Here is a 23,556-nt window from a genome sequence, read left to right on the forward strand (position 1 = left end):
AGAAAGTCACAAATTTTTCATGTTTAAAATATCTGCTATGAGGGCTTGGGAACTTTCATGTAATATTCAGGAGAAATAGATTCATTTGTTGACATGATAGATCTTCTACACCTGTCATCGTCTTCAATAATGTCACATCCAACTTGGCACTATCAGATGCCTGTCAGATATCATGCTTCTTGTTAAAGTTTATTAACTGTGACTGGCAGTGTAACTGCCTACAGTTATTTTTACAGTCTGATTTTGCTGATTTCTTCAGCAAAAAAGCAAAGTTTTATAAATTTTTGTTCAAAAAGTAATATTCTATTCTAAAAAAGTGATTATACAAAATTACTTAATGACAATGTAAATAATGGATTAAAATAAACCTTTGCATATGAGACTTCCTGACACTGGCAAAAGGATGACAAGCTCTCCCTTTTTCCTATTGTGTCCTCTCTCCAACGGGCATTTTAAATAAATTTGATGGTTCGGTTTTCGGATGGAAAATTTTATAAAGGAGTGTAATCTCTGAAGCTGATTTTTTTCAACAAAAAACAAAATTATAACGATCCACAGTGTGCAACAGGAAATAAGCATATGTGCAATTCTGTGGAGTGTGTAATAATAATAATAATAATATTATTATTATTATGTGTGATGTCTGATGAGGCCTCCGGCCTCCACAGACATTGCACATAAGAAATAAGCATATAAAAGCATATAAATAAGCCTCAACAGACTTTGCACATATGCTTATTTCCTGTTGTGGATCATTATAATTTAGGATGTTTGCTATTTGTTATTGGCACAGCAACTCTGTGAAAATTGCCATGCCATTGGCCTTATATGTGTGGTGTGCCTTATTGGTGTTAGGCTTCATAAATAATATATGTATGTTGTTACCTTAAAATCCAATAAATCCAAGGATTTACTGATTTCTTTGGTAAAAGTCCATGTCTTTTCCATTATCTGCTTGAAATACTGTATATTAAGCCTGAAATATCAACCATTTCTCTTTATTTCAAACTTTTACTTTTGTGATACAGTAAATCCTAGTATTTAACAGTTTATTGTTATTATCAATTTATTTCTCTGTTGAGGAGACATCCCTGGGAACAGCCATTGGCTAGAAGGGTGAGAGTTACATTCTAAGGTGTGAAGCCGACCCATGAGCAAAAGGTTACAAAGGCCATGGAATGTTCACCCTGAAAGGTTGAATACAGAATTTTGGAATACATGAGTAATTATGATTTTATAATAGAATATTTAATTTTTTGACATCTTAGGTTGGCATCTAGAGTACCAAGAATGTGTTGTTAAAGGAGATCAAAATTAAATGCAGTTTTTGAGCCGAGTGGCTGTGCACTACAGTTACAGGAGATGATAGGAGTCAGCAAAGACTTGCAATCTGTAGGCTTTTTCGTTACAGAGCTTTTATGGTTCAATTATTAGTTCATTGAAGAGTTCTATTGTGTTTGCTGGAAAAAAGCGATTTAGGCTGTCCAGGTTTTTTAAGTTGCTTTGAAGAGGATGTCTTGTTCCAGCAATCTGGTGACTTCTCAACCTGAGTGAAACAAGCCGTCAATACTGGGAAAGTCTAATCTTCCTGTTAGCAGTTGGGATAATGTGAAAATGTTTCTTGTGTGAATTGTCTGTTTCCAGGGTGGCATGCTGAGATTGGAAAGTAGGATGGCTCTAGAGTTAGTAAATGGGTGATTCGAGATCCTGTTCAGCCATCTCAAGAGCCAGTATTCAATACTTAGGAAAGCTTTCAAATTGCTCGGTGGGGCAGAGGACCAAATCTGTGAAGCATACAGTGGGATGGGAAGTATACATTTCAAGATATACTTTTTAACAAGATCCGGGTTTCTAATGTTAATTAACTCCTGTTTGGCAGCCCAGAGTGCTGCATATGTTTTAGCTTTGATGTAATCAAAGCTAAAACTTTGGAACTCCACATCCACTTACCAGCATAGAGATATTGTTCCTGCTCTTTTTCTTTGTAATTGTCATCTGGTCAGGTTTGCTTGGGTTTAAACGTAGTCCAATACAGTCGAGGTAATGCTCCAATTCATTTATTGTGTTATTGGCTTGTTGATTTGTTTGCTTAACTTGTAGATCTTTAGATTTGACAAAGAATTTCGGTCATTAGCATATAAAGTTGTCTTTATGGGTTGCAAAAAATGGTTCCAGAGCTGCAGCAAATAACAGTGAGGAGAGAATGCCTCCCTGTGGCACTCCCTGCGAAATGGAGTAATGTACAATAAAATCATCATTACAGATTATGAGGCATCTTTCCTTCAGAATGTTACATAAAATCTTCAGGAGATTGCCTTGTATTTTGAAGTAGAAAGATAAAATTTGTTCCAGAGCCATTATTGAGATATTGTCAAAAGCTGCAGATATGTCTAGGAAGATAATATCGAGCTGTTCCTTATTGTTGAGAGCTTTCTGCATCTGGAAAAGGGTCTCAAGGAGATTTGTGACAGTTGCTCATCCAGATAAGACAGAGTGTAGGTGCAGAGGACAATGCCTGAAGCAATGTTGGGTGTGACCTGAGAGAAGGGTCTTCTCAATTTTCAGGATGGGGCAACTTATGGCTATGGATCTATAGTCTTTGGTGTTTTTTGGTTTCTTTATTTTGGGAATGGGCCTGACTATGTAGCTGTTCCATATACAGGGGAGAGTACCTTTTTGAATGATTTCATTGAAAGTGTGATGCAACACCTTAATAATGTAAGGGCTGCTGATTTTTGCCATGAAAAGAGGGAGGTTATCAGGACCAACAGTTGCTTTATTAGGAAGTTCATTTATGGCTTTCATGAGGTTTTCTTTGGTAATTGTGATGATTGTTAGAGGTGTCTTTCTTAATAACTTTGAAATAGATTCTTCTTTTTCTGCGATTCGGTGAAAGAGTTCTGTGCCCAATGGGACAGTCCTCGTTGCTACTGAATTTTCAGGATTGGCCGGCAGGGCCGCTGGTCAAACCATACAGGGATAGGTGGATGATAAAATCAAGATCAAATGGCCCTTCTGAAACGTCACAGTAGCAACCAAATCCTCCCCTTCTCTGAGACAAGTGATTGGCAGCGTGCGGTGTTTTTTCCAGAACGTTCGAAGCATTTCCAACAGGCTTCCCATGTTACAAACCTGCATGATGATGGCTGACTTTGACTACATTTGCCTTGTTGAAATGCAGTTCTGCAATACCAGACAACTAAACATTCTCACCAATCCGCTTGGATACAAATGTGTTGGCACTGGAAGAACTAAAAAACGGGGTTAGTGTTTACTAATGTGAACACTAAAGTAAACATTAGTGTTTATATTAGTAAAAACCCATTTGATAATTGCATTAGTGAGTCACTCCATTATTATGACTGAAGTACTGTGTATTAGGTGCTCCGAATATAGTGCATATTTTACCCAAGCAACTTTACATGCAGGAATAGCAAATATATCTCCCCCCCCCACACCTTGTTTAAGAATCAAAAATGGAATGAACCATTGATGTGGAACTTTTTTTGTATTTTGGGTTTGATATTTTGAACTTTTACCAATTCACTTTGGGGTAAAAGTCTGAATTTCAGGCTTTTATCAAAACAAATTGGTATAAATCCTAGGATTTGGTAGATCTTGGACTTTTACAGAAACATATAAAGTAGGCACCTTAATATATTCTCTTAGGCAGTGAAATGGCTGGACTTGGCCCTGGGTGTTATGAGATGGATTTTCTAAATTGATTATTACCAATATCTAACTTTAGTGTAATACTTCTGTCTACTAATTATAATTATTCTTTATCCCTGAATGATATAAAAATGCAAAAAAATTAGACTTCTAGTAAACATGGATCTAATCCTTGTTGCTGATGGAGTTTGTATGTGCAAGTTAATATAAATAAGCTACATTTATTTTGTAATATTATTAAATTAGATGCAGTAAATTTCTACTCTGTGTATAGCTGGCAGAACTAGTGACTAGCCAGTATGTATAAAATATATTAATAGTATAGGCAACCCTCGTATAACATGGTAGTTTGGTTCCTACAAAATCTCGTGTTATAAGGGACTAAGAACCAGTACAAAAAGGGGGTTATGTTCCAAAAGCTAACAAAAGTAGGGCGCCTCCGTAGCCAGGTGGGAAGGAGCAGCAGTGCGTAGCACACGCTTCTTGATTAGACCGGGGTTCGAGCCCGTCACCACCAAATACGGAGGATGCGGAAAGGTCATTCAGGGAATAACCACCGCATATCCCGGAGCAATATGGCCTTAGTTGCTAATGCTCCTAAAAACCAAATAACAAACAAACAAACTAACCAAAGTACACCTTTTTTTTTTTTTTTTTTATAACTATCGGAAACATAATTTTTATAGTAGTAATAACTTAATATTTTAACTTTATTTTTATAATAGTAGTAACTTAAATAGTATTAACTGAACAAATATCTTACCTTACAAACTGTGATACTTATATGTCAGATAATATACGTTCATTTAATTTTCTTCATCGCTGCTAAGCACAATCTCTTCTGCAGCATCTAGATTTCGTGTACCTTCTCTTTTTAAAAGTCACGAACTGCACACTTCGAAGTCACAATTTTTATGGTCTCAAACAAGCACAAGTTCAATAGTGCAGAACCCAACCCAGGGATCTCCCAACAAAATACAGTGGGCCTCGCTTTAAAGATATAAAGCACAAATTTAACTTTATTACCTTACCAATTAAAAAAGTTAAACGATACATGAAAATCGGAAAAATATTTTCCAGTTAGCAAAATAAAAATAAATTTACGCTTACTGGCATAGCTTAATTAATATGTACTATAATATGTACATGCTAATTAATTGATATTTCTGTTCACTGACTTTTTTTTTTTTGTTGTAAAATTTAAAACAGTAAAAATGATAAGCAATTAATAACAAAGAACACGGCACGCACAATTGAGATACAGAGTAATGAGGTTCTGAAAATTTATGTTTTTTATATGATTGAATATTTCATGGAAGGGGAAACACATTTCATCATAATAATGTGAAAACTCATAGGATTCCAGCTATCGTTACTATAGCAAATGCAAAAAGATCAAGTTTACTACCCGTTTATAATTGATTACTCTAACTCTGACCAATAAACTGGGAACTGCAAATTGTTTTTATTGTTTTATGGTAGTGACCTCCAGAAATGTGCTTTAGAAAAATATCACAAAGGCGATAATGACTAGCGAGTCAACAGCGGGGATTCACAAAAAAGAATGGAAACGCTGAAAAATTACATCCAACATAATAGCAGGGTTTTCCTAGCACAAAAGCTCAAAAATACCATGTTACGAGGTTTCCCGCAATTTTCAAACCGTGTTAGAGTGAAACTGTGTTATGCGAGGATTTCTGCAATTTATCAATTATGTTAGAGCAAAACTGTGTTGTAGACGTACCGTGTTATATGGAGGTTGCCTGTACTAAAACATATTTTATTCAAAAATATCAAAAAACCAGACCTTGATTTTCACAAATATGTAAAATATATTATTAATACACTATTAAAATATATTATATAAAAAAATATTTTGAGCCAAAAACTGGATCCTTAATCCTGATTTTCATGAATTTGCCGTTCATGGACATCTTTGGAATATAATCCCCGTGACCAGTGAGGTTATAGTGAAATATATGAGATGCCATATTTTTCAGACTCCTGCCCCAGATTCAGAAGTTATACATGCAAGTATAGAATCTGTGTGGTGTGACATAGTTGAAAGCAAAGGTATAATGAGAGTAGTAGTAGTAATATACAGATCAGATGAATTGCAAAGTTTATGATGAGATCTACATGAAACAGGAATGAACTGTCAAGTGTGTGTCTTATTATGGGTGATATTGGTTTGCTGAAAGTGGAAAGGAAACTCGCTATGGAGAAGAAAATTTTAAATCAACTAGATGACTGTTACTTACACTTGGGGAATAGCAACCCCAAAATAACATAACTTATACACTTGATGGGGTTGAGCTGAAAGCTGTAAAGGAAGAAAGCGATTTGAGTTATGATAAGGTTGGACATGAATTTCTCTAAGCAGTGTAGCAGTGGTGTCCTATTGATGATTTACTTGTTGAGATAAAGAAGTCATAACCTTACTGTATAAGGTAATTGCAAGACCACCATTGGAATATTGTATTCAAGCGTGGTATTACAGTTACCTGTCTTTGAAAAGTTTCTAAGGGTGCTTACACGTAGAACGCAGGTGACTGCTTACTTGGAACCAGTAGCGACATGCAGCTAAAGCTTCTCACTGGGTATGAACACACAGAAAGCAGTGACCGGTGCAACTTCTCACTGGGGTAGGTTTTACGGGCGCTACTGTATTGTGGAACATTAATCCCTTTAGCTCTCGGGTAAAACCGCTACCGTAAAATTTTCGATTATCTCTTCCTGCAATTCAGTGGGTGTCCCGTAATTTTCAAATTATGTAATTTTGAAAACTTATCAAAAGATAAATAATTAGGGGAAAAGAGAGGGAGTGGGTTGTTTACTAATGCCCATTGCAGGACATTCGATTAAATATTCGTTGGAATGAGCGCTTAAATAATTGAAAGAGGAAGGAAATAATGTTGCTGCAGGGGAAGAATTAAAAATTTATCGAAGGGGAAAAAAAAACACTAAAGTTGCGAAGTGTTCAGAAGTTACTACACATAAATACGCGTTATGTATTAATAACAGTTGAGGAGAATGAAAAAAAAAAAAAAAACTGGAAAGATGAGAGGAGGTAGCATAGCTACAAATCGAAAAATGAATAATTTTATTCTCTTCCCTCCCTGTTGGTTTGATCATTATGTATAATTTCACAATTTTCGCTCTTCTGTCTTGCCATGCCATTTTTTATCATTATTCTCATTTAAGTTTAAATCTCAAGCGTCATGTAGAGGAAAATGCTTTTTGCTGCCTCTGATGTATGTTTTACCCTTTTTTTATGTAAGATTCAGTTTCTAATTATTTCAAACATTATTCAATTATAAGTGTATATATATATATTGAAATGAAATGTATATTTATTTTCTTGCCCAATTATCATCTTTTTCTCTGAAAAATTCCTTAAAATTCATAATTTGGTCATATAATCAAATATCATCGATTTTCGATTATACAGTCTACACAAAATAATTATAAAAAAAACCAAAAAAAAAAAAAAAACAGCGTAATACAAATATTAACCCGGTTATATACTTCTGTACCTCATACAATATATATTTAATATAAAATAGATTTCATATATATATATATATATATCAAAGTATTAAAGATATTTTAATATATATTTTAATTTAAAGATATGTGTATATATATATGTGTGTGTATATATATACATAAATAAATAAATTTTCTGTTTATACTCCGGGACGACTGAACAGTCAGAGGAGTTTACAAGATACACAGAATACAAGAAACAGCACCGTATTCAACAGTCACGGGCTTGAACACCACCTCACTCAAGGCATGTGTACTTATGCACCCGCACGCCTGACCACTAGTTATATATATTTATGTAACGCACTGCGTACATAAATCGACAAATTGTTATAGAAATATATAGTGATTTTTTTTAATTGTAATTGTGAGTTTCTGCTGTAATTAATTTTTATGTCATCTGTAATCATATACAGGCTGTTTCGTTGTTGATATGCATTTGGATGAAGGCACTCGAAGTTTTCAAAAACCTAAATTAAAAAATGTTGTTAGTCATGTTTTTTACAATCAAACATCATAATCCCTTAATAATTATTTTTAACTTTTGATTGGTCCACAATTAAGTTACTGCGTTCCAAGCCATGTTGGCGATTGGTTGAAAATTTACAAATAGCAATCCTAGTTTGCTAGGAACAACAGAATTTAAGTGGTTAACAAAGCCAGAAAATAATCCTGTCGTCATGTGTGAATTGAGAAGAATGTACTCTTACATGTCATCGAGTTCCAGTTCTTCAGATGAAGAACCAATCCTCATGGAAAACGTTTTTTTTTTTTTTTAAATGAATAGACGAAGAATAGGCGTGCACCCGTTAAATTCCAATAGAAAAAAAATTGGTGAATATCACCATTTATTTAAAGAATTGAAACAGCATGAAGAGAGATTTTTTATATATTTAAGAATGAATCTAGAAACTTTCAGTTATATTTTAGAAAAGACTGTCCATGTTGCAATGAATGTGTGGCGTCCACAACCAGCGAGCTTAAATAAAAATTCATTTAAGCAAGCAGGTGGGTCAGCACAACCAGCACTAACTAATTTCGATACGTTTTTGCGGACCCCCACTGTCTCGCGTGACTTGGTGGACAGGGGGATGAATCACATTTTCCATTAACGGATTAAATTTGGATGATTATCAGTGATTTTTAGGTATAGCTTAGTAATGTAAATCATACAACATACATTTTTCATATTAATTAATTTTCATTTAATGTTAACTGCAGAAGGAAAACCGAGATTAATTAGAAGGAAGGAAATATGAACCGACGGGTGTTATCAGTTACTGTCTTCATTTAAAATATAATGCATATTTTACGCACCGTGCAGGCTGCAATTTGTTGTACAAAGCAAAACAATAAGAAACTTTTTTAAAAAAAGTTTCTTATTGTTTTCAATGATAATAAAATTTAATGTGATGTTTTTAGAAACAATAAGTATAAATCTAGAAACTGAAGTAATGAAAAGTTCAATTTAGATATTCCAAAACTATTTCTTCGTTGTCATAACGATTATTTATTTAATTTTTTTTTTTTTTCAAGATTGAAAACAATAAGGAACTGATGGGCATACCCAATGTCTGTACATTACAGTAGGCAAAATTTTGAATATCATAATTTATGTAACGAATTGGAAGTTTCTAAATATTTAGAACGAATAGAGAAACGCTGTTTCCATTTCAAATAATAAAAACACTGACTGACCGACTATTTCTACATACGGTATTTATTAGCACTTTACAAATAAATATAAGAAGAAAAGAAAGAACTGTTGTTACTTTGAGAAAATAAAAAAATATAATGGTATTTTTTTTATTATTTTATATACTGTGTATATTTTTTTATTTTGTTTTTTATCAGCATTTCTCCATGGTATTTAATGCAGTTTGACACTTTTATCCCATATTGCACGTTTAACAAAAATCCCTAAAAGTCAGTCTGAAATCAAAATTTCAGTATCCATGTTTAAAACTTTTGGATTACAAGTTTTCTCTACATTTCCGTGAATTCGTGCTTTCTACAGCAAAAGCAGTTCTAAAAATTGCCTGAAGGCCAGATTAATATCAGAGGTGTGAACAACGCGTACCCAGTTGAGTGACATCTGTATTTCCTTGAGACCAGTAAGCTTTAATTGTTGAGGTAAGCTGGGGGATTAAAACAAGAAGCGATGCCGCTGTCCACACGCTCTTATTGTATGCACTCCCGTTGACTTACATTGTTCATTTAGGCTGCTGTTTCCAAGTAAGCGGTCACCTGCGTTCTACATGTAAGCACCCTAAGGCAGACAACATGCTTGGTGATATCAGTAAAAGGGTATCCATTTTAGGAAAGATTTTTAATATGTGGGCTATAGAGCATGAAAACCAGGCACTTTACAGGAGACTTGACTGAGGTGTGTAAGACTCTGATAGATGAAAATAAAATGATTGAAGGTGGAATTTTCAACAACAAGGGAAGAGGTTTAGACTGGATTGTAGAAAGTTTTATTTTAACCAGTGGGTTATTAATTACTGGAATAAGTTACCCCATGGGTGTTTGGGATGGATAACTTAAGGATATTCAAAGATTAGACTCAGACATCTGTGTGAGGAACAAGTCAAATAGGTAGGCTATAGATGGATGAAACACTCGTCTAAAACAAGTTGATATATGTTTATGTTACTGGCTGTGACAATTTACTATACCATATAATGGTTGGAGATGGTCATGGGTGCATTACTCTCAGTTGCAATTAAGTTTGCCAGTGAAATGTAGCATTATTCCAACTCATCAAAGCTGGAGAAATTTCAAGCCATGCTATCTGAAGAATTACATGTGCAGTACAGGCCAAACATGATGATCTCAAAATGGGGATGTTTATAGTATGACAATGACAATGCCCATGCAACTTGTTGACATTTAAGATCTACATCTGACAGTTCTACCACCAATGACAATCTATATTATGAGTAGAACAATCAGAAATTTGTACTTAACAATGTTGAAATCACTGTTGTAACTGTTTGGTAACACCAATTTTAGCTACTCTGTACCCTTTTGTTTTATTTACAACCCAATTCAACAATCCAGCCGTCCTTGAGGCTGTCGCAGACATTCTCTCAGTTATGCCAAACTATTCTTGCTACAAACTGGATGTCTAAAACACTGGTAGAACTGATATTCAGATGATACTCAAGTCAAGTGAGTGGACCTAATTTTGGCAGAGTCTGATTGATTTGTGACAGCCAAATCCTCTGCTTGCACTTTCACGATGGTGGCTGTTGATAATCCTAGGTGTAACCTCCATGTGCAAGTCCTGAAATATGGCACCTAGCACACTAGTTGACCATCCTGGTGCAAACCAACATAAATGGGTCGAGGTATGGTGCCCACATCACACAGAGGAATGCCAGCCCTCTGTGTTACTGAGCAACACTAGGTGGTCGGTGACTCATCAGCCGGTTCGGTACCACCATTTTGCTTATTGGAGGCTTGAAGTTAGGGCAGTTAGGTTAATTAATGACTCATCTAACAGATTCTCTCCACACTCTCTCACAGACATTCTTTTTCTTCTGCATGCCTTTCTCAGTAAATAGCTAAATATATAATTCAAATGTTCAGTATTAGAAGAAAGTTGTTACTGATAACTACTCAGCTAAAATTAAAAGCTTTCCCACTCATCCTATTTGGCTACTGCCATATTATCCACAATGGACAACCCACTATGGAAACAAACCCAGAACAAGTGAACCTACTGGTATCAGATTACAGAACCTATCAGAATGCTGGAACTGTTCACTTTCATAATGTCATCACATATTTAACAGAACTGGACCCCCCCCCCCAGCTCTAGTAGATATTAACATCCAACAACTACATCTTGTTTATATTCCCACTTTTCTAATAGCCACTGATGGTTCAGAGCCTGGCAATAAAGTGCATGCAGCTACTGTCTTCCCTAATACATCTGTTCATAGGGCTCACAACTGGTGAGTATGGGCTTGGCACACCCAGGGTCCTGAGCTGGATATCATCATTCTTCTTTTTCTTGGTGATTCATTTCTACTTCTCTCTCTCTCTCTCGGGGTAATTTGGAAAAAAATTTTTTTTTTTGGCTGGTGCAGAATAAGCCTCAAGCTTCCTTGTACCATATGGCTAATGATAATAATAATAATAATAATAATATTTCACTTCCAGCCAAATGCAGCAGTTATACTGCTGAGCTCCATGCCATTAAGCTTTCCCTGGAAAATCTTTCACTCCTGTCAATCAATAAAAGTATAGTATACAGATTCCAAGATGCTTTCTTAGCTGTCAAAAACACCTCAACTTACAATCCTTTGTTAAAGCTCATAAGATGTGAGCTGATACATGTTTGCAAGCATCAGCAGACTCTTGTCTTCTCTTGGATCCCAGGTCACAGTGGCATTCCAGGAAATGAGTGTGCTGATGATGCTGAAAAACATCCCCCCAGCATAGCCTCAACAAATGATGTGGTCCCATATTCTGGTTGTAAATGCAGTGTATAGAAAATATGTATGGAATAATGGACACCTGTGGAAAAGCACACACATAACAAGCTATTTCGATTGAATCTTGAACCACAGTTATGGACTCCTAGCTTCTTTAAAAATAGAAAAGAAGTAATCCTAGCCAGAACCAGAAAAGGCCACACTCGCCTCATTCATCTGTTTCTGCTCACAGGAAATGATCCTCCGCAGTGCACGCACTGCTTGCAACCACTATCTGTAAGGCACCTGTTCAGTGAATGTTGCTTGTTCAACAATGCCTGACAGCCTGTTTTCAACTCCCTCTCAAATCCACAAGAACCTTTGTCACTCAGCAGCATCATAGGTAATGATGCAAACTCTCCAAATTTTTTCCTACCTGAAAAAAATTCAAATGTATGACCAGTTATAATTGCTCTCAGAGCAGTTATCACACCTAACCTCACTTACTTTGGCAGGCCTAATTAACCCATGCGCAAGAAACTCCTATGACAACAACAACTTGAAGCTTTATTAGACATGCAGCCTTATGTATGGGTCAGTGTTCTGTGATATATAAATATTATTTTAAGTCTTAACTTTCCAGTAATACTTAGGTGCATATTGTAATTTTCAAAGAAGTGTTAAATAATTCTATTTTCAATCTGCTTTGGTATTTAATATAAAAGGCTGGTGTTTATGTATGAATTTTTTTATTTTTAGTTATATAAGATAATTTTATATTATAATAAATTTCATTTTTGTTTTTTAGAACATGACAACTAGTGAACATCCTCAGCCTTCAAGGGTATGTATTATTTTTTTTGTGATAACGAGACTAATAATTAAAGAAATGATTTTCAAATAAAAGTATACATAGTTAAATTCAATTAAAATATCACTCAAGGCACCGTGGTAATTCAAAATCTTCCCACTTACGGCAAATTATATTTAGGACAAACTTAAAAATACTCCCCTCTCCCCCACCAAAGCTATTAAAGTTGATATGTAAGCATCCATTTTTTGATATACTCTTTGTAACATATTGTACTGTTGAATTCCAGAAGCACCAAAACACATTGGTTAATATTAGTAGTGGCAAGTGATGAAAAATGGAAAACAACAACCAAAAAAAGAAAACATTTCATCTGCTCATAACCTTTAATAGTTTGTCTAGTTCTTTGTTGAATTTATTCAAACTACCCACTTTTGCAACACCTGATGGAAGTTTGTTCCACCAGTCATCTATCCACTGGTTGAAGGCAAAATTCCACACATCTATCTGTCCTGTAACCATCCTTTCTCAACCCCCCCTCCCTGTGTGTACAGTCTGAGCAAGGGGAAGGATTCCATTTGCATTGAGCTTACTCAATCCATTCAAAAGTTTTAAACACTTCAATCATATCTTCTCACAGGTGCCTAGTCTGCATATCTTGCAGTTGGCAGAACCTTTGCCTTTCTTCCGTAGCTGAGCGGTCAGGAGCGAGAGTGCAGTAGCAAATGCTCTTTGAGTAGACCCGGGTTCAAGCCCCTGACTGCTAAATATGGTCGATCTGCCAACCCACACTGGACCAGCGTGGCAGATTATGGTTCTGTTTCCCTCAGCATGAATTGTTGAGGAGGCTTCCATCTTGCAGTAGGTTGATAATGGCTGCAGTTTACCTCTTTTTTTTTTTTTTTTTTTCTGCCTTTCTTGGTAAGAGCAACCCTCTGTTCACCCTCACTAATCTTGTGCTTCTCTAACAGTTCCAACAGATTCCTAAAATGAGGCTTCCAGATGTGTGTGCAATACTCAAGATGTGGCCATTGTCTTATACAATGTATAAGACACTTATACATACAATTTATGTAATCATTGTCTTATGCAGTGGGATAATCACTTCCTTATCCCTGCTGGAAAAATTCCTGTATATCACTGACCAAACTCCATGAGCTGCCCTGGCAACTTGTCTACACTACTCAGAGAACTTTTTATCTGACTGCACCATTACTGCAAGTCTTTTTCATTCTCCACTACCCTGAGTGTGGCACCACACAGTACATTTATCTGGAATTACTGCTACCCATACTTTGCATTTGCCAATGTTGAACTTCAACTACCATTTCTCAGCCCATCTGTCTAATTTTTCTAGGTCTTATTCCAGTAGATTACCGTGATTAACCACTCTGTGCCAACATTCATATTAGTTTTAAGATGTACTATTTTATTCTGTCTTGAACAGTTAACATATACAAAAAGTTTAACTTAACAGTTAAAATAAAGTACAATACCATAACATTATGGCAAAGCCTTTGACAAATGAAGACATCTACAAAGGGAATCCTAGCATTAATTTTTTTGAATACAGGTAACCCTCGTATAACACTGTTATTAGGTTCCAATAAAATGTTGTGTTGTGCAAAACTGTGTTATACGGGACTAAGAAAAAGTACAAAAGGGGGGGGGGTTATGTTCCAAAAGCCAACAGAAATACACTATTTCATTAACAAAATGTTAACAAACTAACATAAATACACCATTCTAGATTTCTTGTATCTTCTGCTCTCTTTAAAATATCAGTAATCTGGGTTTGTTTGCTTTTGCTTGATAAATCTGTGAATTTCATCGTATGGAACTAAGCATTTTTGAAGCTCCTTTTGAACTTTGGGCTCCTTTCAATCATGCATTCAAAAAATAAGATTCTAATTGCTCCGCTAACTTTATGCCTTCCTGTATGCTTTTTAGTGTAAAATTTGGGAGTTTAGAATTTTCATCTGCGCAATCATCATCTGAATTGATTTGATTTTGCCTCCAATGCCATTTCCACCAAATCCGCTACGTCGGCATCTTCTTCTACCAGTAATTCCCGAACGGCTTCTAATCATATGTTTTTTTATTTTTTTGGGAGCATAGATGACTAAGGCCATGTTACTCTGTGTATATTGTATATAAAAATTGTATGTGTCCTGAGGTTGATTTTCTGTTTTGCTGGACGAAAAACCCGAGTTTCTGGGAGAAAAAGCCTGCTACCCTTGCCTGAGCCCGACTAACTCAGCCACTTTGTAAAAAAAGACCCATAAAATTCGTCCCTTCATTGACGGGATTTGAACTCAGGTGTCTTCCACCCGGTGTGGGGAGGAGGACGATTCTATCAACTGTTCTACCCATGAGGGCTTCAGTAGTCATATCATTAAAACCTTCCCCTCCTACCGATGTAGCAAGTTCTATCGCACTGATTCCATTTTCTGCCTGTTCGATCATATTTCATGAATGAACTGACTCTGTCCATACATTTTTCCACACGCATTTAATGTTGACAGTTTTACTTCTTTCAGCAATAAAGCTCTAATTCTGATACAGTCCACAATTGAGAAATGTTTCCATGCCTCCATTACTTCAATAGATTCGGAATCAGTTTTTTCCAAAATCTGTTGTAATGATTTTCTGCTGTAATGAGTTTTAAAGGCTGAATGGCTGATGATCTAATGCGGTGTGTCCCAACCTTTTTTTTACCATGCCCCACCTAAGTCTTTCTAAAATTCTGATGCCCCCTATGTAACATATACATATTTTTTATATTCAAAAATTGAATTATTCCCTAAATGAAGCCTAATTACAACTTGTTCAGGACACAAGATTTAGGTTTTAGGAAGAAATCATTAGTAAATTATTAAAAAAAAACAGTCAGTAAATTTTCAAAACATATAATAGACAACTAAAATTCAAGTACAAAATAATTTATATGAAAGATTTTTCTATAATATTTTAATTTTTAATAATTATTATTTAATTGTTTAATAATTTCGACATTCCATGTGAAGTCAATGTGAGCACTAAATTTAGTGAGACCCTTGTGCTTGATGCTTGCCGCAGAGAGATTTTATATTGGGCTCCAATTTAGTCAGCTTCAGTCTCAAGTCTCCCCGTTTTGTGATATCCAGTCGATTTCTTTTCTTTAGTAACAAATCATTTATGGCACTAAATCCACATTCAGCTAAATATGAAGATGGAAACGGTAACAATAGCTCTCTTGCAAAGTTGGTTGAATTTGGGTATTTAATTTCTGTTTCATCTCAAAGCCATTCCATCGCTCCTTTTATATTGAATAAAGTTTTAACTGACTCATAATTTTGCATTTCTGAGATTGGTACTGCATTGATACATCAGACAAATCCACTAACATTGGTTGCATCATCCAGGTTGGAAAATCAATTTGTTTTAAATCAGAAAACCTTTCTTTTAAATCAGCTGACAGAATTTTCAGATGATCGACAATAACAAGTACAGCGGTATCAGTCACTTCACATTTTTGCAGCAACGAAACTGTTCAAAATTTTTGTTACAAATATATTTTTGACATAATTCAATAAATGTAATGAAACCAAATATCTTCGCTTTTGCATCAACGAGAGTTTTATTTGTTCCTTGAAGTTGTTTATTTAATATATTTAGTTTTTCAAAGATATCAGCTAAATAACTCACAAATGCTTTACCATCGACCGTTAACAGATGCTTCATTTCAGGTTTGTCACTTAAAAAGTCACTAGTAGTATCAAATACAGTAAACCCGCGAATAGCGGGGGTTTACTGTATTTGATACTATTATAACCCCCGCTATTCGCGGGGGTTACCTTCCTGAGAAATGCCGCGAATACTGAGTTATGGCTCCCATAGTAATAAAGGGGTTCCGTTCCAAAGTACGAAATATATAAGAAAAACTAGTCTAAAATTTTGTCTATGTATTATATGTACCTTCATAATATGACTATGTACATAGACAGTACATAGTGAAATGCAAGCATAAGGCATTGAAATGAAAATAAGAAACAATTTAATATTAAATGTAATATTTATTAGAAATTTCAAACCAGTGCCTTTGCTAGCTAAAAAACTTATCCCGCCAGTGCTATCACCAGTTTTGCTAGTGTTAATAAAGGAGTTATGCTGTTTTGACCGGGAAAGATAATTTTAGCCACGCCCATGTTTTTTTTTTTTTTGGCGGAAAATGTTCACGGCGATTTAAAATTCAATTTTTTTAGGTTTCATTTTATATTAAATCAGCGACTGCAAATACAGATACCGCGAATAGCGGGAGTTTACTGTAGTTCCATAAATCTTTTCAAGCAGTTCCCTTTCGAGAGCCACCTTACTTCGGTGCGAAGTAAAAGTCTCACATGGTCTGCATTTTGTTCTTCACAAAAAAGCTTGAAGAGATGCTCACATTTGGCATTAGCTTTAATAGCATTGACACACTTTATAACTGATTTTAGTACTTCATTAAGAACAGGCGAAATATTTTTAGCTACCAAGTTTTCCCTATGAATAACACAATGCACAAGAAGCATTTCTGGATTCTCATCTCATCAATTTTAAGCAGCCATTTTTCTTGCCCATCATATTAGGAGCACCATCTGCAGCACAAGATGTTATATTTTTAATTGGTATATTATTGTCATATAAGTAATTTTTTAGCTTATCATATATATTTTTGGAGGTAGTGGTGCTCTCTAATGATTTACAGAATAATATTTCTTCAGCAAAATTACCTTTATCAGTATATCTTACACAAGTTATCAGTACGGCTTCACTGTCTCTCAAAGTTGATTCATCCATTTGCACTGAGAATTTTCTTGTTTTCAGCTTTCTAACAAGTCATATTTCAATATCTTCACTCATTTCATCTATTCTTCTGCTAACAGTATTGTTATCGAGTGGCATAGCTTTCACGTCTTTGTCATCTTTTTCCAGAACTGTTTTAAGAAATGCTGATATTGATGGTTTATTAAATTCTCTCCTATAGTATGATTTTTCCCAGATTTAGCATTGAGTAAAGAAATTTCATAACTAGCCTCAAGAGTACGATTGACAGTTGCAGTATGAGCAATAAACAGAGACTTTATAATGTTGCTCTTTTTTTCAAAATTCTTCTCTAAAGTTTGAAAGTAATTTAAATCTGAATTTACATGAGCATTATGTTTCCCCTTCAAATGCGCCTCAAGACGACCTCGCTTTATTGATTTGTTGGTCAAGCATTATTGGCATAAAAGACAAAAAGGTGACCTTTGATCGTGAACAGCGGGTATGAAACCAAATTTTAAGTATTCCTCTGAATACTGACGAACTTTTTTTTACTTGCACTACTCATTTTACTGTGCAACTGAAAGAAATAAATATAAGATAAATCAAAAACTAAAAATAAACTATCCATTAAAGTTAATTTAATTTTATTTTAATATATCAAAATTAATTATTAGTATGCTTTTTGAATGAATAAATCACACAAATTAGTATTAGTAATGGCCGCATGGTGCAAGAACACCTATGGCTTATGCTGCACCAGCCAAAAAAAAACAAACAAAAAAAAAATCCGAACAAAACAATGATAAAAACAAAAAAAAAAGGAAATTAAACCTATCATCCTATGTGCTTCCCTTACCCGAAAGTATTATCCAGATGACCTTTGAATTTCCCCAAACTGTTGGCCTCTACCACCCATGAAGGCAACTTATTCCAGAAATTTATAACTCGCTGGCTAAAATAAAACTTCCTGCAGTCCAATCTAAACGTTTTCCCCCATAACTTGAATTTATGTCCCCTAGTTCTAGCATCATTTATAATCTTGAAAATTTTGTCCTCATTCATTTTACTGATGCCTCTCAGAGTCTTAAACACCTCAATCAAATCTCCTCTAAGGTGTCTAGTTTCCAAACTCTGCAACCCACATATTCGAAGTCTTTTCTTCATAAGGATGCCCTTTTGCCGATCTCACCAGGCGAGTTACCCGTCTTTGCACCCTTTCAAGAAGCTCGATGTCTTTCTTTAGGTGCGGTCTTTCTCAAATTACTGAATTCGGGCTATTAAACCTGTGGTCTCTGTGAACAAGCAAATAAGTCTAATTTGTCAAGAATGAGATAAGGGCACTATACGGTTCTTCATTAATAATAATTCTGTGCGCAGACAAAGTATTTTTTTATTTTAATCTGAGATCGCCAAACATACCCAAATGTACAGTCACGACGCCCAAACGAGCATATGAAAGGAATTACCTATTTCATATAACATGCGGAGTTTGCGGTAGGCTACAGTAGACAACCACTTTGCTTGCGCATTGCACATGCCATAAGCAATCGTCCAATACAGTACGTACTATTCCTTCACTAGGCACAGTAAGCAATACTTTCCCGACAAGCCGACCGGGCTAGCCGAGTAGGTAAAGTACCTGCCTGGCAACCCAAAGGTCGCGGGTTCGATTCCCGCCTCGGGCTTGGATCAAAGTACTGCAAAAACCTTGGGAGGTGCAATATGGCCACAGAAGCCGATGCGCCAACAACTACCAAATCAAAAAAAAAAAAAAAAAAAAAAACTTTCCCGACAAACTGTAGTTGATATTACTCCAAACTTTCAAGTGCGGCTCTATAGAAAGTACAACATTTAACGAATGCTTATTTCAAATTGAGATACCAACAATTCTTCTTTTGTACAAGTTAAATCATAGTAGGTGGTTGTTTTAAACTTTAGACGAGCAATTTTTGAATTTCCCCCCTGAACAATCAAATTTCCCCCGTGTGAGGCATGGGACCCACGTTGGGAAACACCGATTGAATGGCTGAATGACAGAAATTGAATTAACCCAGTACAACTGTGGCAGTAGGAACATAACTTCAACGTTTGGATAACTTAAATCTTTTGGATGGCCTGGTGTGCTATCCAGTAGTAATAAAACTGAAATCTAGATTTTTCCACAAGTTGTAGCACAGAATGTAATATGGAAATTTCCTAACAAAATAAAATACACGAATTTCTCGGGGGTTTTTTTTTTTTTTTTTTTTTTTACTAACGTCTCAACAGTGGGGGATTCAAAAAGAGTGGAAATGTTGAAAAATTACATCCAACATAATAGGGTTTTGTTGTTCAAAACAAAAGTTCAAAAATACTCTGAAGTTCAAAAATACCCTGTTATGCAAGGTTTACCAAAATTCTCTAACCATGTTAGAGCAAAACTGTGTTATATAAGTACTGTGTTGTGTGAGGATTGCGGCAATCTATCAATCGATTTAGAGCAAAATCGTAGTAGAAGTACTGTGTTATATGGGGGTTGCAATTTTGCAAGAAAAAATAAAATAGTGCATTTTAAAACTATCTGGTGTAGTGTTCACTTTTTATTTTGAATTCAAGTGTTTGTTACCTGCAACATGTGCCAGGAACACATGCATTGTGTGTTAATGTTTTACAAGTGCTAAAAGTCTAGTGGTGTGTAACTTTCACATGGTTTTCCAGAAGAAAAAAACAACAAAAAAATTTTTTTTATATAATAATATAAAACATCTTGTTAATAGCACACTCTACATAGTGCACCAATTAAATAACAAGACTGCATACGTTCTGCATTTAGTATTAACATAAAAGGCCAAAATAGTACGATTAGATCCCCTAGAGCAGTGGTTTTCAACCAGTGTGCACAACAACATTCCAGGGGTGCCATGTAATTTGGCTTTAAGTTACTCAAACTTTTTTTTTTTTTTTTTTGAAATTTATATATTTATTCCATTATAAAAAGGTATACGGTATCCATTGTATTGAACTGTATCTTTTTAATTTTGTAGTGATCTGTAATTGATGTTTATTTATTACCTCTATATAAAGAATAAAATTATTTTATAAGTATATATAATTTGTATTATGAATTGTAATTTTGTTTATAATTATATTATTATAATAACTATCATATAACATATATATATATATATATATATATATATATATATTTTTTTTTTTTTTTAATGTTATATACACTGTGCTGCCACTTTATTAGGTACACCCCTGCTGTGCACACAAATGGTTTGTCCCAAACATTGCAAGTCACATGACCAAAGTTGTGGATATAAATGCAGCAGAACAACCTATCTAGTCTCAATTAAGCGTACAAACCGTAGCAAGAATGGGGAAAAGGAGTGATCTAAAGGACTTCGAACGTGGCATGGTAGTAGGTGGAAGATGTGCTGGACAAAGCATCTCTGAAACGGCAGTTCTCCTGAACTTTTCACACACCACAGTTTCAAGGGTGTATCGAGAATGGTGCAACGAACAGAGAACTTCCTCTCAACGGCACTCCTGTGGAAGAAAATCGCTTGTTGATGAGAGAGGTCAAGGAGGACGGCTAGAATTGTGCAAGCAAACAGGCCACAATGTTGCACATCACATCAGAATGCAACCTTGGTGCGCAGAACAAATTATCACAACGGACCACTAGTCACACTTTGTTACGAATTGGCTACAACAGCCGACAGCTACATTGCGTACCTTTGTTATCAGTGAAGAACAAGAAAGCATGCCTCCTGTGGGCACAGCAACACCATCACTGGACTATCGAGGATTGGAAAACAGTTGCTTGGTCTGACGAGTTGAATTTCCTAGTGCATCATGTTGATGGAAGGCTCAGAATTTGGTGAAAACAACATGAATCCGTGGACCCTTCACGTCTGACGACGACTGTGCAAGGTGGTGGGGGCAGTGTTATGGTGTGGGGAATGTTTTCTTGGCACATGTTGGGTCCATTGATACCCATAGTTTCATGTCTGAATGCCACATTGTTGCTGACCAAGTGCATCCATTCATGTTAACAGTTTATCCTCAGTCAGATGGTTACTTCCAGCAGGATAATGCGGCGGTGCACAAAGCCCGAATCACTATGGAATGGTTCCAGGAACACGACAATGACTTTTCTTTGCTGCAGTCGCCCGCACATCCTCCAGATCTCATTCCTAATGAACATCTTTGGGATGAGCTGGAAAGGGCTGTTCGCTGCAGGCCTACACCTCCGTTGAATCTCAAGGAACTGTGTGTGTGTATATGCAAACACAGAATCAGATTATTAAAAGGTCGAAAACCACTGTGTTAGGTTTTTCTTTTGGCCCAGGAGCGCCATGAAAAAATGACTGTGACACTAATGTAGCCATGAACCGAGAAAGGTTGGGACCTCTACCCTAGGGTGTGCTCTTTCCAACGAGTGAAAGTTGAAACTTGTCCAGTCAGTATTTTGTGATTTATGACGGAAAGAGTAGTTTTGTGCATGTCATCAGAAAATTGAAAATGGAGCAGAGTAGTTATCAAATTTTATTGTAAATTGGGGAAATGTGGAAACCTTCGACGATTTAAAAAAAATTTATGCTAATAAATGTTTGTCTTGACCAAGAGTGTTAAATGGTTTTATCGTTTTCGTAAAGGAAGCGAGTCGTTAGAGGATGATCCGTGACCTGGCTGCCCAATCTCTGTTCGAACACTGGAGATTGTCACAAAGGTTAGAAAAATTGTGACTACTCAGTCAGATATAAAGACAGATCTATTTCAACAAGATTGCTTGCTGGGATGATCGGTAGCAATAAGGAATCTGTACGAGAAATTCTAAAAGAAGATCTAGGTAAGAGAAAAATTTGTTCCTGTTTTATACCACATTCATTGTTTTGAACGAGAAAAGAGTCAAGTGTTTTTTTTTTGGCAAAAAAAAATCGATTCTGGTCATTGAACCCCCCCCCCCTCCCAATCCTTCGGATTTGGCCCCCCCACAGATTACTTTTTGCTCTCCAAAATGAAAACAGCCATAAAAACATGCGATACGGGACGATAGCGGACATCCAGGCTGCAGTGACCGACCAGCTGAAAGCGGTACCAGAAGAGGAGTTCCAGGAGCCTTTTCAAAACTTGTATAAAAGGTGTAAATAGTGTGTACACATCGGAGGTGACTACTTTGAAAATATATAACCTTACTTTGCTGTTAGTGTTATTCTTTTTTTTTTTTGTAATAGTGTCAGTCTTGTTATTTAATTGGCACACTGTGTACATAAGAATAATTGCTAAACAAATCAAATTCTGATTATGAATAACTTTCTTTGAATACAGTAGTGATGTAGCTGAAACTTCTTTTGGTAAATTTGTAGTAATAATGGCAAATGATGCAAGTTAGCAAGCTAATATAGCATCAGCCAAAAAAAAAAAAAAAAAAAAATCCCAACACAGTTCACCCATCCACATATCCTCCAAGAATTATCTAGTTCTCCCTTGAATTTATTCAACCCATCCACTTCCACAATAACAGACAGAAGCCTGTTCCAACAATCAACCACCTGCTGACCAAAGGCAAACTTCTGCATATCTATCCTGCAACTATCCTTCCTTAACTTGAATTTATGCTCCCTCATGTGGCGCCTCCGTAGCCAGGTGGGAAGGAGCAGCAGTGCATAGCACATGCTTCTTGATTAGACCGGGGTTCGAGCCTGTCACCACCAAATACAGAGGATGTGGAAAGGTCAGGGAATGACCACCGCATATCCCGGAGCAATATGGCCTTAGTTGCTAATGCTCCTAAAAACCAAATAACTAACTAACTAACTCCCTCATGTGTGTAGTCTTAGCAAGAGAAAAAATACCATTGGCATTCAGCTTATCCAATCCATTTAAGTCTTTAAACAGCTCAATCTGATTTCCCTCTATATGCCTGGTTCTCGACGCTGCAATTTGCAGAACTGAAGCCTTTCTAGGTAAAAAACACTTTTATTCCCTTCACCAATCTGGTTGTTGTTCTTTGCACCCATTCTAGAAGATCTATATCCTTCCTAAAGTGAGGAATCCAGACCTCTATACAGTACTTGAGATGTGACCTAACCACCTCCTTATGCCTGCTAGCAAAATTCCTGTATATGATTGACAAGACCCCTTGAGCTTCTCTGGCAGTTTCCAATGCTCGGAAAACTTCATATCTGACTGCACAATTACCCCCAGGTGTTTTTCATTCTTCACTACCCTGAGTGTAGTACTGCACAGTTGAGGTGGAGGTGGTTGTATGGTGTGGATCATGTTTCACTGGCAGGAACTTGGACCCCTGGTGCATGTGGAACAACA

At 35.9% G+C, this 23,556-nt stretch overlaps 1 long non-coding RNA gene across 2 annotated transcripts in view; it reads left to right on the top strand.

Moving 5' to 3' along the window:
• LOC150081401 (uncharacterized) overlaps positions 1–23,556 on the top strand; it is a 161,881-nt gene that overhangs the window by 41,070 nt on the left and 97,255 nt on the right. For both annotated transcript variants that reach the window (XR_016547271.1, XR_016547270.1), the window contains one exon: positions 12,454–12,489. This is a non-coding gene — a long non-coding RNA (uncharacterized LOC150081401). The remainder of the gene's footprint in view (positions 1–12,453; positions 12,490–23,556) is intronic.

This window comes from Mastigoproctus giganteus, chromosome 8, assembly GCF_048544385.1.
Source record: "Mastigoproctus giganteus isolate SK-2022 chromosome 8, ASM4854438v1, whole genome shotgun sequence".
NCBI classification, from domain to species: Eukaryota; Metazoa; Arthropoda; class Arachnida; order Uropygi; family Thelyphonidae; genus Mastigoproctus; species Mastigoproctus giganteus.